Below are 16,671 nucleotides of genomic sequence, written 5' to 3'. Positions count from 1 at the left end.
TTCTTCACGTAATAACCTAGAATACTGTCTAACACTTGATGGCTGCTCTGTTAAGTCTTCGTCGTCACTTAGGAACCTGGGTGTGCTCTTTGATACCAATCTTTCATTTGAAGGCCATGTTACTAGCATCTGTAAAACCGCATTCTTCCATCTTAAAAATATATCTAAACTACGACATATGCTCTCAATGAAAAATGCAGAACAGTTAGTTCATGCGTTCATGACCTCAAGGCTAGATTACTGTAACGCTCTACTGGGTGGTTGTTCTGCTCGCCTGATAAATAAACTACAGCTCGTACAAAATGCAGCAGCTAGAGTTGTTACTAGAACTAGGAAGTATGACCATATTAGCCCAGTTCTGTCAACACTGCATTGGCTTCCTGTTAAACATCGTATAGATTTTAAAATCTTGCTAATTACTTACAAAGCACTAAATGGTTTAGCTCCCCAGTACCTGAGCGAGCTCCTAATTCATTATAGTCCTTCACGTCTATTGCGATCTCAGAATTCAGGCCAGCTGATAATACCTAGAATATCAAAATCAACCGCAGGCGGTAGATCCTTCTCCTGTTTGGCACCTAAACTCTGGAACAATCTTCCTAGCATTGTTCGGGAAGCAGACACACTCTGTCAGTTTAAATCTAGACTAAAAACGCATTTCTTTAACCTGGCATACACATAACACATTACCAATTTATATTTTCAAATCTGTTAAAGGATTAGGCTGCATAAATTAGGTCAGCCGGAACCTGGAACACTTCGTATAACGCCTGATGTACTCGTTACATCAGAAGAAGAATGGTATCTACGCTAATATTAGTCTTTCTGGTTATCCCGAGGTTCATCGTAGTCAACCGGATCCGGGCCGTATCCAGGTGAGACCAAGGACCTGCACCTTGACACGACCACAACGCAGCCCTGAAGTATCAGCAGAGATTGAGTCAACTAGATCATCCACTGTGAGGGCCTCATCGACACGACAGCCACGACACAGTTCCTCAACAACCGTCCATACCGCCGTGATGAATACGATCCTCAATTGGATGGGGACACTTGACATTTGACTTGACATTTGATATTCAACAGTGCTTTGATCTGCCTGCATTGACACGATTCTTTTAAGAGCTGCTGTGCAGCCAAATAATGTACCAGTTATCAATGTAAAGCTGCTTTGACACAATGTACATTGTAAAAAGCGCTATATAAATAAAGGTGACTTGACTTGACTTGGCTAGTGTTCTGTGTGTAGGTCCTGTATTGGTATCAATGGACAGATGGCATTTGGCTGGAGACCTGAAGATGCCATGTCATGACCTAAAAGGACATCCAGTACCTAAATCCAGGGTCCCCTCGTCAGCATCCTGACAAATGGAGATATGTTTATAACTATCTGTCCATGTGTGGAAGATTCCTAATGTTGTCTACTTTTCTTAGCCAATCAGAATCATTCAACCTGAAGTAATGACGTCATTAGTGGACTCTGTTAGAGTATAATTGTTGTGGAAATGTGAATGTACGTGGAGCAGCCTACGAACTCCTTGTGAGACTTGAAGCTGGCTTCTGCTGATGAAACTGCAAACTATTCTTCAGTAAAATTTTCTTCAATTTATTTTATTAAACTCTGACTCCGGGTCTTTATTCATCATATTTGGTCTTTTGGATCTTTAACTCTAAAATTCCCGTACATTAGTTTCAGTTTCAATTAACTATAACCCTAAACTGAACAAATAAGGTGTTTGCAGACTAACTATGCCCAGAAAAAAAATGTATAGTGGGTACGGAAAGTATTCAGACCCCCTTAAATTTTTCACTCTTTGTTATATTGCAGCCATTTGCTAAAATCATTTAAGTTCATTTTTTTCCTCATTAATGTACACACAGCACCCCATATTGACAGAAAAACACAGAATTGTTGACATTTTTTCAGATTTATTAAAAAAGAAAAACTGAAATATCACATGGTCCTAAGTATTCAGACCCTTTGCTCAGTATTTAGTAGAAGCACCCTTTTGATCAAATACAGCCATGAGTCTTTTTGGGAAAGATGCAACAAGTTTTTCACACCTGGATTTGGGGATCCTCTGCCATTCCTCCTTGCAGATCCTCTCCAGTTCTGTCGGGCTGGATGGTAAACGTTGGTGGACAGCCATTTTTAGGTCTCTCCAGAGATGCTCAATTGGGTTTAAGTCAGGGATCTGGCTGGGCCATTCAAGAACAGTCATGGAGTTGTTGTGAAGCCACTCCTTCGTTATTTTAGCTGTGTGCTTAGGGTCATTGTCTTGTTGGAAGGTAAACCTTTGGCCCAGTCTGAGGTCCTGAGCACTCTGGAGAAAGTTTTCGTCCAGGATATCCCTGTACTTGGCCGCATTCATCTTTCCCTCGATTGCAACCAGTCGTCCTGTCCCTGCAGCTGAAAAACACCCCCACAGCATGATGCTGCCACCACCATGCTTCACTGTTGGGACGTATTGGACAGGTGATGAGCAGTGCCTGGTTTTCTCCACGCATAGCGCTTAGAATTAAGGCCAAAAAGTTCTATCTTGGTCTCATCAGACCAGAAAATCTTATTTCTCACCATCTTGGCAAACTCCATGCAGGCTTTTATGTGTCTTGCACTGAGGAGAGGCTTCCGTCAGGCCACTCTGCCATAAAGCCCCGACTGGTGGAGGGCTGCAGTGATGGTTGACTTTCTACAACTTTCTCCCATCTCCCGACTGCATCTCTGGAGTTCAGCCACAGTGATCTTTGGGTTCTTCTTTACCTCTCTCACCAAGGCTCTTCTCCCCCAATAGCTCAGTTTGGCCGGACGGCCAGCTCTAGGAAGGGTTCTGGTCATCCCAAATGTCTTCCATTTAAGGATCATGGAGGCCACTGTGCTCTTAGGAACCTTAAGTGCAGCAGAATTTTTTTTGTAACCATGGCCAGATCTGTGCCTTGCCACAATTCTGTCTCTGAGCTCTTCAGGCAGTTCCTTTGACCTCATGATTCTCATTTGCTCTGACATGCACTGTGAGCTGTAAGGTCTTATATAGACAGGTGTGTGGCTTTCCTAATCAAGTCCAATCAGTATAATCAAACACAGCTGGACTCAAATGAAGGTGTAGAACCATCTCAAGGATGATCAGAAGAAATGGACAGTGTTATATATTTCCTTTATATTTAAGAAATACACGAGAGGCAGGAGCGAGCATAAAACAGGTGCGTGCCGTTTTTATTCCTGCATAACACTATATGACTCTATGGCGTATTCTCAATAGAATAACGTAACACAGGGAGGGTATATGGAAACACAGAAAGGTCATTTTGCATGTCGTAAATACACAACATATTCCTCCCCCCTAAATTCAAAGTAGTAAAGAAAATAAAGATTACATCAACTGTAACATTCTTTTAAACACACTTCTTTTAAACTTCAGATGTATGTGTCAGCATACATTATTCAGAAGATTTTTTTTTTTTTAAACTAACTAGGGAAAGAGGGTAGACTACCTCTATTCCCAGACATAACCCTGGGGATTATTCTGCCCCATTGTTGTGGGTTTGTCACTATCTAGAGTGTCAGTCTATTTGGAGGTCGACGTTCTCTTTTAGGATATGGCCGAACTGTAGGTACATCCACAGTTACAGTCTCTTTAGCAGGGATTTGCTTTGACAAGGGCACTGACTGACTTGTAACTGGAACAGTCTGTTTCACCTGACTAGGCAGAGTCTCAGTCTGTGTATTCTCAGGAGTTGGTGTGGAAGAATTCTCTGACAGATGATGGTATTCTGGAGCAATTTCCAGGTAAGGATCTATAGTCACCTGTTCTCCTGAGTTGTCACCTGAATTTGCAGCTAGTAACTGGTCTACATGCCTTTTCCAGATGAGATGACCATCAGCAAGTTCAACAGTGTAAGACACTGGCCCTGTTTGTGCGATCACTACTGCTGGTAGCCATTTGACACCCTTCCCATAGTTACGAGCTAGCACTTTGTCTCCCGGTCTGAAACAACGATGTTTTGCTTTTAGACGTCGTTCCATCTGAAGGTTTTGTTGCGCTTGAACAGTCTGTTTTGTTTTCAGGGGTTTCAACAAATCCAGACGAGTGCGAAGTTGTCTTTTGAACATAGCGGTGGCAGGAGATACTTTAGTGGTGGCATGGGGGGTGTTTCTATAGGAAAGTAGAAAAGTGTTGAGGCGCTGATTCAGTGATCCTTTACCCTGTGTCGACTTGAGAGCCTGCTTCATTGTCTGGACAAACCGCTCAGCAAGACCGTTAGTTGACGGGTGATAAGGTGCTGAACGAATGTGCTGAATCCCGTTGACCTTCATGAAAGCCTCAAACTCCTCCGAGACCAGCTGAGGCCCATTGTCACTGACAAGTTGCTGTGGCAGGCCAAAACGACCAAAAATTGAACGAAGGGCTTCCAGTTTTCAATGATGATGTGCCTTTCATTACCTCAACCTCTGGCCATTTGCTGTGGGCATCAAGAAGAACTAAAAACATATGGTCTTCCAATGGCCCAGCAAAATCAATATGGACTCTCAACCCATGGTTCCTCAGGCCATTGCCAGGGGTGTAACGGGGCTGGTTGATGGGTATTTCTCAGCTTTTGACATGCACTGCACGTTTTTGCTTTTTCCTCAATCTCCGAGTCCACACCTGGCCACCAAAGGTAGCTACGGGCGATTTCCTTCATCCGAACTACTCCACAGTGTCCCGAATGAAGTTCCTCCAGAACTTGTTGTCTCAATGGTGGTGGAATAATGACCCTTGAGCCCCATAGTAGACATCCAGATTCTACTGTTAGCTCATTTCTCCTGGTCACATAAGGCCTTAGGAGTGGTGACATTTCTCCTACTTCCCCTCTGAGCACGAGATCCAAAACCTTGGACATCACTGGGTCAGTACGTGTGTGCTTTTTTACCTGAGCTGCCGTTACAGGGGAATTGTCCACCTCTTTGAAGTAGAAAATGTCTGCCTTTGCTGGTTCTGGATGTGAAGTGGGCAACGGAAGTCGGGAGAGCCCATCAGCATTAGCATGATATTCTGATCTTCTGTATTTTATCTCATACTGATGTGCAGACAGAAGAAGGGCCCAACGCTGCATTCTTGCGGCTGCAAGTGAAGGAATACCTGAATGTGGGCCAAAGATGGAGGTGAGAGGTCTGTGATCAGTTAGAAGCGTAAATCGTCTTCCAAATAAGAATTGATGAAATTTCTTCACCCCAAACACAATAGCGAGTGCCTCACGCTCGATTTGGGCATAGTTACATTCTGCCTTACTCAAAGTTCGTGATGCAAAAGCGATGGGTTTTTCCTCACCCGATGGCATGATGTGTGACACCACCGCCCCCACGCCATAGGGCGATGCGTCACATGCCAACTGCACTGGCAGGGCGGGGTTGAAATGAGTGAGAGCTTCAGACTGAGCTAAGGCTGTTTTTACTTCATTGAAGGATTCTTCACATTGTTTAGTCCATTCCCACTTTTTGGATTTGTTCAGTAGCTCGTACAACGGTTTCAGCCTGTTAGCTAGATTTGGCACAAATTTCGCATAATAAGTCAACAGGCCCAAAAAAGACCGAAGCTGACTCACGTTTTGCGGAGCTGGCGCTTCTAGTATCGCCTTCACCTTTGAGGGCGCCTTGTGAAGTCCAGAACTATCAATCACGTGGCCCAAATACTCAACAGAAGGGCAGAAAAACTCACACTTGTCCTTCCTGACCTTCAGTCCAAAATTCTGCAGTCTCTGCAAGGTGGCTTCTAGGTTACTCAAATGCTCTTGCTCATCCTTCCCGGTGATCAGCAAATCATCAAGATAACACTGCACCCCGGTCAGCCCACTGAGAATCTGGTCCATTGCTCTTTGGAACAGAGCCGGTGCCGAGGTAATCCCAAAAGGAAGCCTCTGATATTGATACATCCCCTTATGGGTCACGATGGTAAGAAGTTCTTGTGAATTTGGGTCCACGTGCATCTGCAAGTATGCCTGGCACAAATCTATTTTACTGAACTGTTGGCCCCCAGCGAGATTGGAAAAGAGATCCTCAATAAGAGGCAGGGGATACTGCTCTGGGGTCAGAACCGGGTTTATGGTGACCTTAAAATCTCCACATAGTCGAAGGGACCCGTCTTTTTTTAAGGCCGGCACGATTGGCGTCGCCCACTCACTCGTGTGTACTGGTCGCAGAACTCCAGCCTTTACTAGTCTCTCTAATTCAGCTTCAACCTTGGGTTTAATGGCGTACGCCACTGGTCTGGCTTTCAAACACTTTGGTTGACTGCCTGGTTTCACCATCAGTTTCACTGCAGTGTCCTTCATACTTCCTAGTTCGTCACTGAACACATCCGAATACTTATTTAGAATCCCTTGGAGTTTTGTGTTTTCGTTGACCAGACGGACCTCTTGCCAATCCAGCTTAATCCTTTCCAGCCAAGTCCTTCCTAGCAAAGCTGGGTGATTGCCTTCGATAACGTACAGCGGTAGTTTCTTCTTCTGCATATTTAGTTCAACTGTCACCTCAATTACCCCTTTAACAGGAACTATCTCACCTGTGTAGGTCTTCAGTGTAATGTTGGATGGCTGAGGTGTGAGATGCGGCAACGTTTCTTTCAATGTTGTCACTGACACCAGTGATACCGCAGCTCCTGTGTCCACCTGCATCCGTACTGGTTTCCCATTTAGAAGAGGAGTCACCCAATAGCCCTGTTCATCTCCTGAAACAGATAAAACGCATAACACGTCCTCTTCCTCAGGTCCCGAATCACTCTGTGTGTGCTGGGCACTTTCCATTTGGTTCACATGCTTTTGTTTGAATTTATGGTAATTTTTCTTTTTAGGTCCAGCATTTTTGCTTGGTTGTGTCTTTTTGTTTTTGCAGGCACGTTCAATGTGACCTTTCTTGACGCAATTTTTTACAGTTCATGTCCTTGCACCAACAATCTCCAGGTTGATGCCCCACTTTTCCACAGCGGTAACATGGCTTATCTGAGTTTGACTTGTTCTTTGAATCAGCATACACTTTGTGTACTTGGGTGGAAGCACTTAGTTGTTGTGCCTCTTTTGCAGCCATTTCCATTGACGTGCTGATTTCTATGGCCTTCTGCAATGTTAAGTTACTTTCAGTTAGTAGTCGCTTTTGTATAGCTTCACTTCGAAGACCACAAACAAGCCTGTCACGTATTGTGTCACTCAATGACTGGCCAAACTCACAATGTTCGGATAATCGTTTCAGCACAGCCACAAATTGCGAGATGGATTCACCATCTTGCTGATTTCTTTTATGAAACCTGAATCTCTCTGCGATCATCAGTGGTTTGGGTGAATAGTGATCTTTGAGTAAGCCCACTATTTCCTCATATGATTTGTCGCCTGGTTTCTGCGGCTGAGTTAAACTTCGCAGCAAACTGAACGTTTTCACACCCATGACACTCAGAAATGTTGGCACAATTGCTTCATTTTTTATTTCGTTTGCCAGCACAAAGTAGTCAAAACGTTCCGTATAAGCACTCCACTGCTCTACTGATTCATCAAACGGCCCAATACAACCAATTAATCCAGCCATTTTTCTTTTTACTCACTCCCCTCTTTGTTTCCGTTCGTCAGCTCTTTTAATTTCTCCTCCTTTTTCTTGCTCCGCGTTCCGTCGTCAACTTCTTTTTCTGTCTTTCACTCTATTTCCTTCCAGCGAAGACAACTCGTTCTGTTCCGACTGTCGCGGCTTTGCCACATTACGAGGTTGCCGTGCATTCACTCTCCCTCTCCCTCGTGGAGAATGGCGTGCTCGGAGTGGAGAATTAGCGCTGCGAACATCTTCAGTCTTGAAACATCGACCAAAGTTCAAAAACAACAAAACTTAACGTGGTACGAAGGGTCCTCGTCGCCAATTATGTTATATATTTCCTTTATATTTAAGAAATACACGAGAGGCAGGAGCGAGCATAAAACAGGTGCGTGCCGTTTTTATTCCTGCATAACACTATATGACTCTATGGCGTATTCTCAATAGAATAACGTAACACAGGGAGGGTATACGGAAACACAGAAAGGTCAATTTGCATGTCGTAAATACACAACAGACAGCACCTGAGTTAAATATATGAGTGTCACAGCAAAGGGTCTGAATACTTAGGACCATGTGATATTTCAGTTTTTCTTTTTTAATAAATCTGCAAAAATGTCAACAATTCTGTGTTTTTCTGTCAATATGGGGTGCTGTGTGTACATTAATGAGGAAAAAAAATTAACTTAAATGATTTTAGCAAATGGCTGCAATATAACAGAGAGTGAAAAATTTAAGGGGGTCTGAATACTTTCCGTACCCACTGTAGATCCATTTAAAATAATCTATTGCATCAAGCATAAACTTCAAGCTGAATGCATGAAAATTGTATGAAATAGAATATACCAAACCAAAGAAAAACACAAAACATTAATGAACAAGTACTTGACTTCAATATTATCTTGCCATTTGATATCAGACACACATAGTAGGCTACAGCAAGTCACTAAACAGTAGTTTTAAATGCCTAGTGTATTGCTCAAGGTCCAAGGCTCATGTCCATTTTAAGGTTGTGCTGTTTCCACTAAAGTCCTTCTAGAGCCTCTTTTCAAATAAAAACTACTTTACAATGTTTGTCAGTTAGGGGTTAGCAGCAGCCTCCTCTCAGTCAGCAGGGATACAATGACACATCTTTATGGTTACGAGCTGAAAACTATTGAGTTTGTATGTGTAAGACTGAAAGGAGGGAAATTGGACATTGACAAGATTACAAAATTACCATAACATTACCACAACTACATTTTTACAATAGCATTACCATAACATTAGGATCACAAATACTGTAGGCATGCATACTACATTTTTTGATTTGTTTCTTCATCATCATCATGTTTATTCTATTTAGACACACCCTCTGCAGTGAGCATGTAATAAATCTATAAACACAAATAGCATAAGAACTTCTTACCATTACATGTTCTCCCTCTTTCTTTTCTCTACTTTTCCGCAGTTACATTTCTGCTCTAGCTTTTTTTTGTAACTCTCTTTTTACTCTTAAAACTCTGGCATTGCTAACTGTGATACATGAAGAATTAATTAAATAAATTTCATACGCAAAATACACATTGTAATAGTTTGATAAAATTAAATGATTAGTTCACTTCAGAATTAAAATTTCCTGATAATTTACTCACCCCCATGTCATCCAAGATGTTTATGTCTTTCTATCTTCAGTTGAAAAAGAAATTAAGGTGTTTGAGGAAAACATTCCAGGATTTTTCTCCATATAGTGGACTTCACCGGGTTACAACAGGTTGAAAGTCCAAATTGCAGTTTCAGTGCAGCTTCAAAGGGCTCAACACGATCTCAGCCGAGGAATAAGGGTCTCAGTGAAACGATTGGTAATTTTCTAAAAAAAAAAAAAAAAAAAAAAATTACATACTTTTTAACCACAAATGCTCGTCTTGCACTGCTCTGCGATGCGCTGTGCATTAAGTAATCACGTTGGAAAGGTCTTGCGTGACATAGGCGGAAATACCACGGTAGGGCGTAAAAACATCTCATTTTCTCCTCCAACTTCAAAATCATCCGACATCATTGTTTTACCTTTTTTTTGTAAAGGGTGTTTGACTTAGTCTTTGCACGTTCACTTTGTCGACAATGGATCAATACTTCCGCCTATGTCACACGTGACCTTTCCAACGTGATTACGTAATGCGTGGCGCATCACAGAGCATTGCAAGGCAAGCATTTGTGGTTAAAAAGTATATATATATATATATATATGTATTTTTTTTTTTTTTTTTAGAAAATGACAGATCGTTTCGCTAGACAAGCCCCTTATTCCTCGGCTAGGATTGTGTAGAGCCCTTTGAAGCTGCAATTTGGACTTTCAACCTGTACCCTGGTGGAGTCCACTATATGGAGAAAATTCCTAGAAATGTTCCTCAAAAACATTCATTTCTTTTTGACTGAAGAAAGAATGATATACACATCTTGGATGACATGGGGGTGAGTAAATTATCAGGAAATTTTAATTCTGAAGTGAACTAATCTCTTAAATTACATGATTTTGTAAGGCTCTTAAAAATGTGAATCTAAAAGCCATGCTTTTATTTAAAACCACAACTTATTTCACACAAAATGTTCTGCCATAGGCTGTTTAATCTTCCCTCTCCCGCATAGTTTCTGATTATCCAGAGTCACTCTTTCCTAAGGAAAGTTAACGAAAAAAAGTATCGCCCAACGTGGGGCTCGAACCCACGACCCTGAGATTAAGAGTCTCATGCTCTACCGACTGAGCTAGCCGGGCTGAACAGCATCAAGTATTGAATTGTTGTTGTATATCTGATATATTATTCTAAGACCAACACTAATTTACTCCAGTACAAATATTAGTAGAATTAAAGAACCAATTCAGTGAGCACAATAGAAATGCAGCTAATCTACAGTCATCAAAACATTGTTGTGATAGACAATGTTTTTTTTGTTTTTTTCAGAAAAAGAAGTGCATACTTTTACATTACTATACAAGTATTCTACGACGACAATACTGTGATCAATTAATAGACTAAAATGTGAAAGTTACTATGGTTTTACTGAAGTAACCTAATAACAAATTCACCATTTTTAGTTTTATTGCAGTAACTATATCTTAACTATATATGATCTTTGTAGTATAACTATAAGATTAAAAATAATCAATCTGTAAAAAAAAAACTTGGCTACTACAATTTTACAATAGTAACACCATAGTTCTTTTTTTTATAAAGATGCACTACCATATTCAACATGGGCGGCTGTTTCTGTGGTGCAATCGGTTAGCGCATTTGGTTGTTAACTATGGAAGTTAACAATCAAGTATAGGTGTGATTGAATCTGTGCTTTAGTTAACTAGTTTTATATATGTTTTATGACTTTTTAACATTATAAGTCTTACGGCTTATAATGTGCTCCAAATAAACTGACTATTTGTGTTTTAATATAAATTATTATTATTATTATTATTATTATTATTAAATAAGCACGAGTTTTGAATCATGTTCTTAACTAATTTAAAATTCTTGGCCAAATATGGATTAGAGTTTTAATAAACATAATATATTTAATATTTTAGTATCTATGCAGCAAGCTTATGAGACTTCCCTTGTTTTTAAGCCCTATAATTCCTTATATTCCTTACAATTCATTTGTTTCTCAGAGTGCCCATTTTGTCCCACACTGAACATAATGTGAGTGGGTGAAGTCCAAGAATTAAATGAATGTGTTCTGAGTACAATGATGTCATTAAATGCAATTTTATATAAGGTTCATTGAATTTATAATCCTTATTTGTAAGTCACTTTGGATAAAAGCACAAATAAACAAATGTAAATGGGCATAGTGGGCTTATTAGGAACAAAATGGGTCAATGAAGCTGTGCCTTATAAGCCCGCTTCACAAAATTAATATTTCTGGATATTAATTACAGAGCATCAAATCTTATATTGGTGCAAGAAGATTCTTAAATATTCCCATTTAATGTGGTTAACAGTTTTTTATTATTTTTTGTTGTGATTCTGCATCCATCTTTGTGGGCATTAGTAAGACAGTGTTGTTTGCTAGTTGCAGGTACTCATCAAATCCAAATCCAAACTACTGCTTCAAACAACAAATAATCAATAATCAAGAATCACTGACGTGAATGAAGCCAGTTTGAGTCCCACCTCAGACAGGGTTGAAATCTCCCAATAGTCTACAAAGAATGCTGATTATAAATGAAAAAGAAATCACTTGTCAGCCAGGATAATGTCTTTGTAATAATACTGATATTTCACTGAAAACTGCATAAAACGTAGGCGGCTCAAGATACAAAGCGTGATTGGCCAAGGAATCCTCTCAATGATGAAGCTAGGGAATGCCATTAGCTCAGCAAAGATGAAAATATGACACGTGATTGGCCAAGGAATCCTCACAAAGATGAAACCAGAGAACACCATTTGCTCAGCAAAGATGGAATAGCTCGCCCTGACTGGGTGTTGTTACACAGCCACACGTATGATAGTTTTGTGCAACACCACCAGATAGCGGTGGTATAAAGTTTTTTATCCAAAATTTGCTTTCGTCCCTGGGTGGGCTCGAACCACCAACCTTTCGGTTAACAGCCGAACGCGCTAACCGATTGCGCCACAGAGACAAAGATGACACCTTGTCCAAAACCGAAGTACTTTATGTGAACATAAGCATTATAAACAGTTATTTGTTATTTGCCCCATAATTTAATTGTTTTTAAATGTACTTAATTTAACTTGAATGAATAAATTTAACTACTAGAACTTATTGTTTCTATGAGAATGGCCCCTATAGATTATGGTTTTATGTATGTGCCGTGTCTATAGGCTACACATACTTCCTGAAAGAGGTCATACCATTTCTTCTGATGGGGAAGGGGTGTGTTGCCAGCATCAGAAGGTCAATTCTCTGTGGATGCAAACCACTACAGTCAGGACACTCATTGGCTTATGTGACTTTGATCGGGACATTTTCTGAAAACAAACACAATTAACATTTTTCCTCTTCTACTTTCAGCATCCAACACCTGCAACTTTTGTGTTAAAATTATTTTATAATTAGTATGTTTGTTTTATTATTATATATACAACAACATGATATTTGTAGTAATTTGTGTATTTGCATTTGATTTTGATCGAAACCCAATGAAATGGGACTGAGGTGTCAGTGCCAGGTGTCAAGCTACGGGTTAAAACCACAGTCTATGGTTGAAACACACTAGGCTTAATACACTGCAAAACATTTGTTGCTCCAATTTTGGACTTCTAATTTTGGATCTCAACCTTTTTGACTTCAAGGCCCTCCTATATCTACCAAATATTTTAGAGCTTGGCATGACTAGAATGATCTATATTTGTTAGAAAAAATAATCAAATACTAAGAAATACCTTGATTTTTGCTTTAGTTTATTTTAATACTTGTTTTGTCTTATTTTAAATATTTTAACTCATCTTAAAGAACCCTTGGAATTTTGTTGAGGCCCCCTGATTGGAAATATTTCATATATATGCTAATATTAACACTACGCACTGATTTATGTAACATGAGGAACTCACTGAATCTATTTTTTTCGTAATATTCTATGTTTGAACGCAAATTTGACATGGATAAACTACAACAGTCATGTAGTTCTGAACCTTTAAACCGCTTCGGTAACAGATGGAAGGCATGGATCTGTAAATAGTAAGAAGAGCTGTTCGCCATGTTTTTAATTGGCCCGGCTAGCTCAGTCGGTAGAGCACGGTTCGAGCCCCACATTGGGCGTTACATTTTCAGATTAGATACTTATTATAAATTATGTAAATCAAAGGTACACAATGTAACCTTTAGACCTCAAGCGGTTAAAAAACAACATATTTTGCGGAACAACATTGTTTTGGTTGTGCGTCAGGTTGAGTGAATGTGTGGATGAATATTACATGGTTCTTTCTCATAATAACCAAAAAAAAAAAAAAAATAAACTGAGAGCGATATTATCAGGGGTGGATTAAGGTGGTCAGGGACCCCTAGGCTTCTCTTTGTGTGAGGCCCCCCTTAATCATTATGCTTTACTGGAAGAATTTATTTAGTGTCATAGTCCACACGCAAAAAGTAAGGTGAACTGGCATACGCACACACATTGAGACCGCCAATACTAGAGTGTTTTCTTTACATTCCTTCAAGTGGTGGACCACCACAGTAAGAAAGTTACCACCACAGCACATACATTATCTCACAGAAGTGAGTACACCCCTCACATTTTTGTAAATATTTTATTATATCTTTTCATGTGACAACACTGAAGAAATGACACTTTGCTACAATGTAAAGTAGTTAGTGTACAGCTTGTATAACAGTGTAAATTTGCTGTCCCCTCAAAATAACTCAACACACAGCCATTAATGTCTAACCACTGGCCACAAAAGTGAGTACACCCCTAAGTAAAAATGTCCAAATTGGGCCCAATTAGCCATTTTCTCTCCCCAGTGTCATGTGACTCGTTAGTGTTACAAGGTCTCAGGTGTGAATGGGGAACAGGTGTGTTAAATTTGGTGTTCCCTTTCGATACTTCACTCGTACTGCGTATGGGGAAAGGTCTCCTTTTTCTCGCTGCTGAAGCCTTTTTCAATAGTGCAGTGTAACTGCACGGCCATTGGTTCAAACTAGAGAACTTTTTGAGCCAATGACGGCGCGGCGGAGCTGCGCGAGCCTATGGCAATGCGGCGCGCCAAAATGGGCGGGGCGTATGGCTATATAAGCGTACTCGGTTACGAACGTAACCTCGGTTCCCTGAGGTACGGAACGAGTACTGCGTTCTATGCCATGCCACGAGGCTGCGGCTTCAGTGTCGTCGCTTCAGTCGAATGACCTGAAATCCTATGGCGAAATGCCCGCTTATATAGCCATACGCCCCGCCCATTTTGGCGGGCTTTGGCGCGCCGCATCGCCATAGGCTTGCGCAGCTCCGCCGCGCCGTCATTGGCTCAAAAAGTTCTCTAGTTTGAACCAATGGCCATGCAGTTACACTGCGCTATTGAAAAAGTCTTCAGCAGCGAGGAAAAGGAGACCTTTCCCCATACGCAGTACTCGCTCCATATCTCAGGGAACCGAGGTTACGTTCGTAACCGAGTACGTTATCATTCTCACCCTCTCATACTGGTCACTGGAAGTTCAACATGGCACCTCATGGCAAAGAACTCTCTGAGGATCTGAAAAAAAGAATTGTTGCTCTACATAAAGATGGCGTAGGCTATAAGAAGATTGCCAAGACCCTGAAACTGAGCTGCAGCATGGTGGCCAAGACCATACAACGGTTTAACAGGACAGGTTCCACTCAGAACAGGCCTCGCCATGGTTGACCAAAGAAGTTGAGTGCACGTGCTCAGCGTCATATCCAGAGGTTGTGTTTGGGAAATAGACGTATGAGTGCTGCCAGCATTGCTGCAGAGGTTGAAGGGGTGGGGGATCAGCCTGTCAGTGCTCAGACCATATGCTGCACGCTGCATCAAATTAGTCTGCATAGCTGTCATCCCAGCAGGAAGCCTCTTCTAAAGATGATGCACAAGAAAGCCTGCAAACAGTTTGCTGAAGACAAGCAGATATGGATTACTGGAACCATGCCCTGTGGTCTGATGAGACCAAGATAAACATATTTGGTTCAGATGGTGTCAAGCGTGTGTGGCGGCAACCAGGTGAGGAGTACAAAGACAAGTGTGTCTTGCCTACAGTCAAGCATGGTGGTGGGAGTGTCATGGTCTGGGGCTGCATGAGTGCTGCCGGCACTGGGGAGCTACAGTTCATTGAGGGAACCATGAATGCCAACATGTACTGTGACATACTGAAGCAGAGCATGATCCTCTCCCTTCGGAGACTGGGCCGCAGGGCAGTATTCCAACATGACCCCAAACACACCTCTAAGACAACCATTGCCTTGCTAAAGAAGCTGAGGGTACCCAAACCCTATTGAGCATCTGTGGGGCATCCTCAAATGGAAGGTGGAGGAGCGCAAGGTCTCTAACATCCACCAGCTCTGTGATGTCGTCATGGAGGAGTGAAAGAGGACTCCAGTGGCAACCTGTGAAGCTCTGGTGAACTCTATTGCCCAAGAGGGTTAAGGCAATGCTGGAAAATAATGGTGGCCACACAAAATATTGACACTTTGGGCCCAATTTGGACATTTTCACTTAGGGGTATACTCACTTTTGTGGCCAGCGGTTTAGACATTAATGGCTATGTGTTGAGTTATTTTGAGGGGACAGCAAATTTACACTGTTATACAAGGTGTACACTCACTACTTTACATTGTAGCAAAGTGTCATTTCTTCAGTGTTGTCACATGAAAAGATATAATAAAATATTTACAAAAATGTGAGGGGTATACTCACTTCTGTGAGATACTGTAGGTAAAATGAGAAATTTAAAATCAGAATATGTCATAATAATGAGCCTTTAATTGCCTATAATACATATACATATATATATATATATATATATATATGACTGTGTGTGTGTTGGATGGAATAATTCAGGCTGAGATCAGGTGGATGGTCACTCAAAGTTGCTTTACTGGGCCTGGGACAAGACAAGACTGGGACAAACAGCACCAAAAGGCTGATCAGCATACAGTGCATCGATGTTGCATGAGAAGTCAGCAGGACGAGATATGCGACTCTGCTGATTACATTTTCTCAAAGTGATTGTGAACATATAGTGGACAATTCTAAATAAAGCATACATTAAAGAAAATAAAATATAAAACACTAATACAGACAATTCACATTAATACAGAGAAACTACAAACTCAAGTAACCATTTTACACTGTAAAAAATTGCTGTAAAATTACAGCCAATTTCCAACAATAAAATACTGTTATTTCAATAAACCGTTAAATCCTGTAAATTTACAGCTAATGGTCGGCAAATTAAGTACTTGCAGTAAATTTACAGCATTTAACAGTAAAAGAAATTTGTTCCTGAGAAAAACAGTCTCGTACTGTAAAAACAGCACATGGGGGCGGAGCATCTTCAACGAGCCATTCAGACAACTGCAGAAAGCGCTGCCATCAACCAACGGAATCTCTGCGTGTGCTAAAGAAGGAAACTGTTCAAGGTAAGATTATTTCTTTGTTGTTATTGTAATAAACCTCTGATTTAAC

At 40.9% G+C, this 16,671-nt stretch overlaps 1 protein-coding gene and 2 non-coding genes across 3 annotated transcripts in view; 1 reads left to right on the top strand and 2 right to left on the bottom strand.

The window, feature by feature from the left end:
- The window catches only part of LOC127516283 (uncharacterized), a 344,148-nt gene that overhangs the window by 2,905 nt on the left and 324,572 nt on the right, over positions 1-16,671 (top strand). The gene's annotated exons all lie outside the window — the stretch shown is intronic.
- Positions 10,226-10,298, bottom strand: trnak-cuu (transfer RNA lysine (anticodon CUU)). Its single transcript has one exon. It is a non-coding gene; the product is annotated as a tRNA-Lys (tRNA).
- trnan-guu (transfer RNA asparagine (anticodon GUU)) lies at positions 12,088-12,161 on the bottom strand. The gene has a single exon. It is a non-coding gene; the product is annotated as a tRNA-Asn (tRNA).

This window comes from Ctenopharyngodon idella, chromosome 7 (assembly GCF_019924925.1).
Source record: "Ctenopharyngodon idella isolate HZGC_01 chromosome 7, HZGC01, whole genome shotgun sequence".
Taxonomy (NCBI): Eukaryota; Metazoa; Chordata; class Actinopteri; order Cypriniformes; family Xenocyprididae; genus Ctenopharyngodon; species Ctenopharyngodon idella.
The sequence above is the reverse complement of the archived record's forward strand: the minus strand, read 5'-3'. Positions and strand labels throughout refer to the sequence as shown.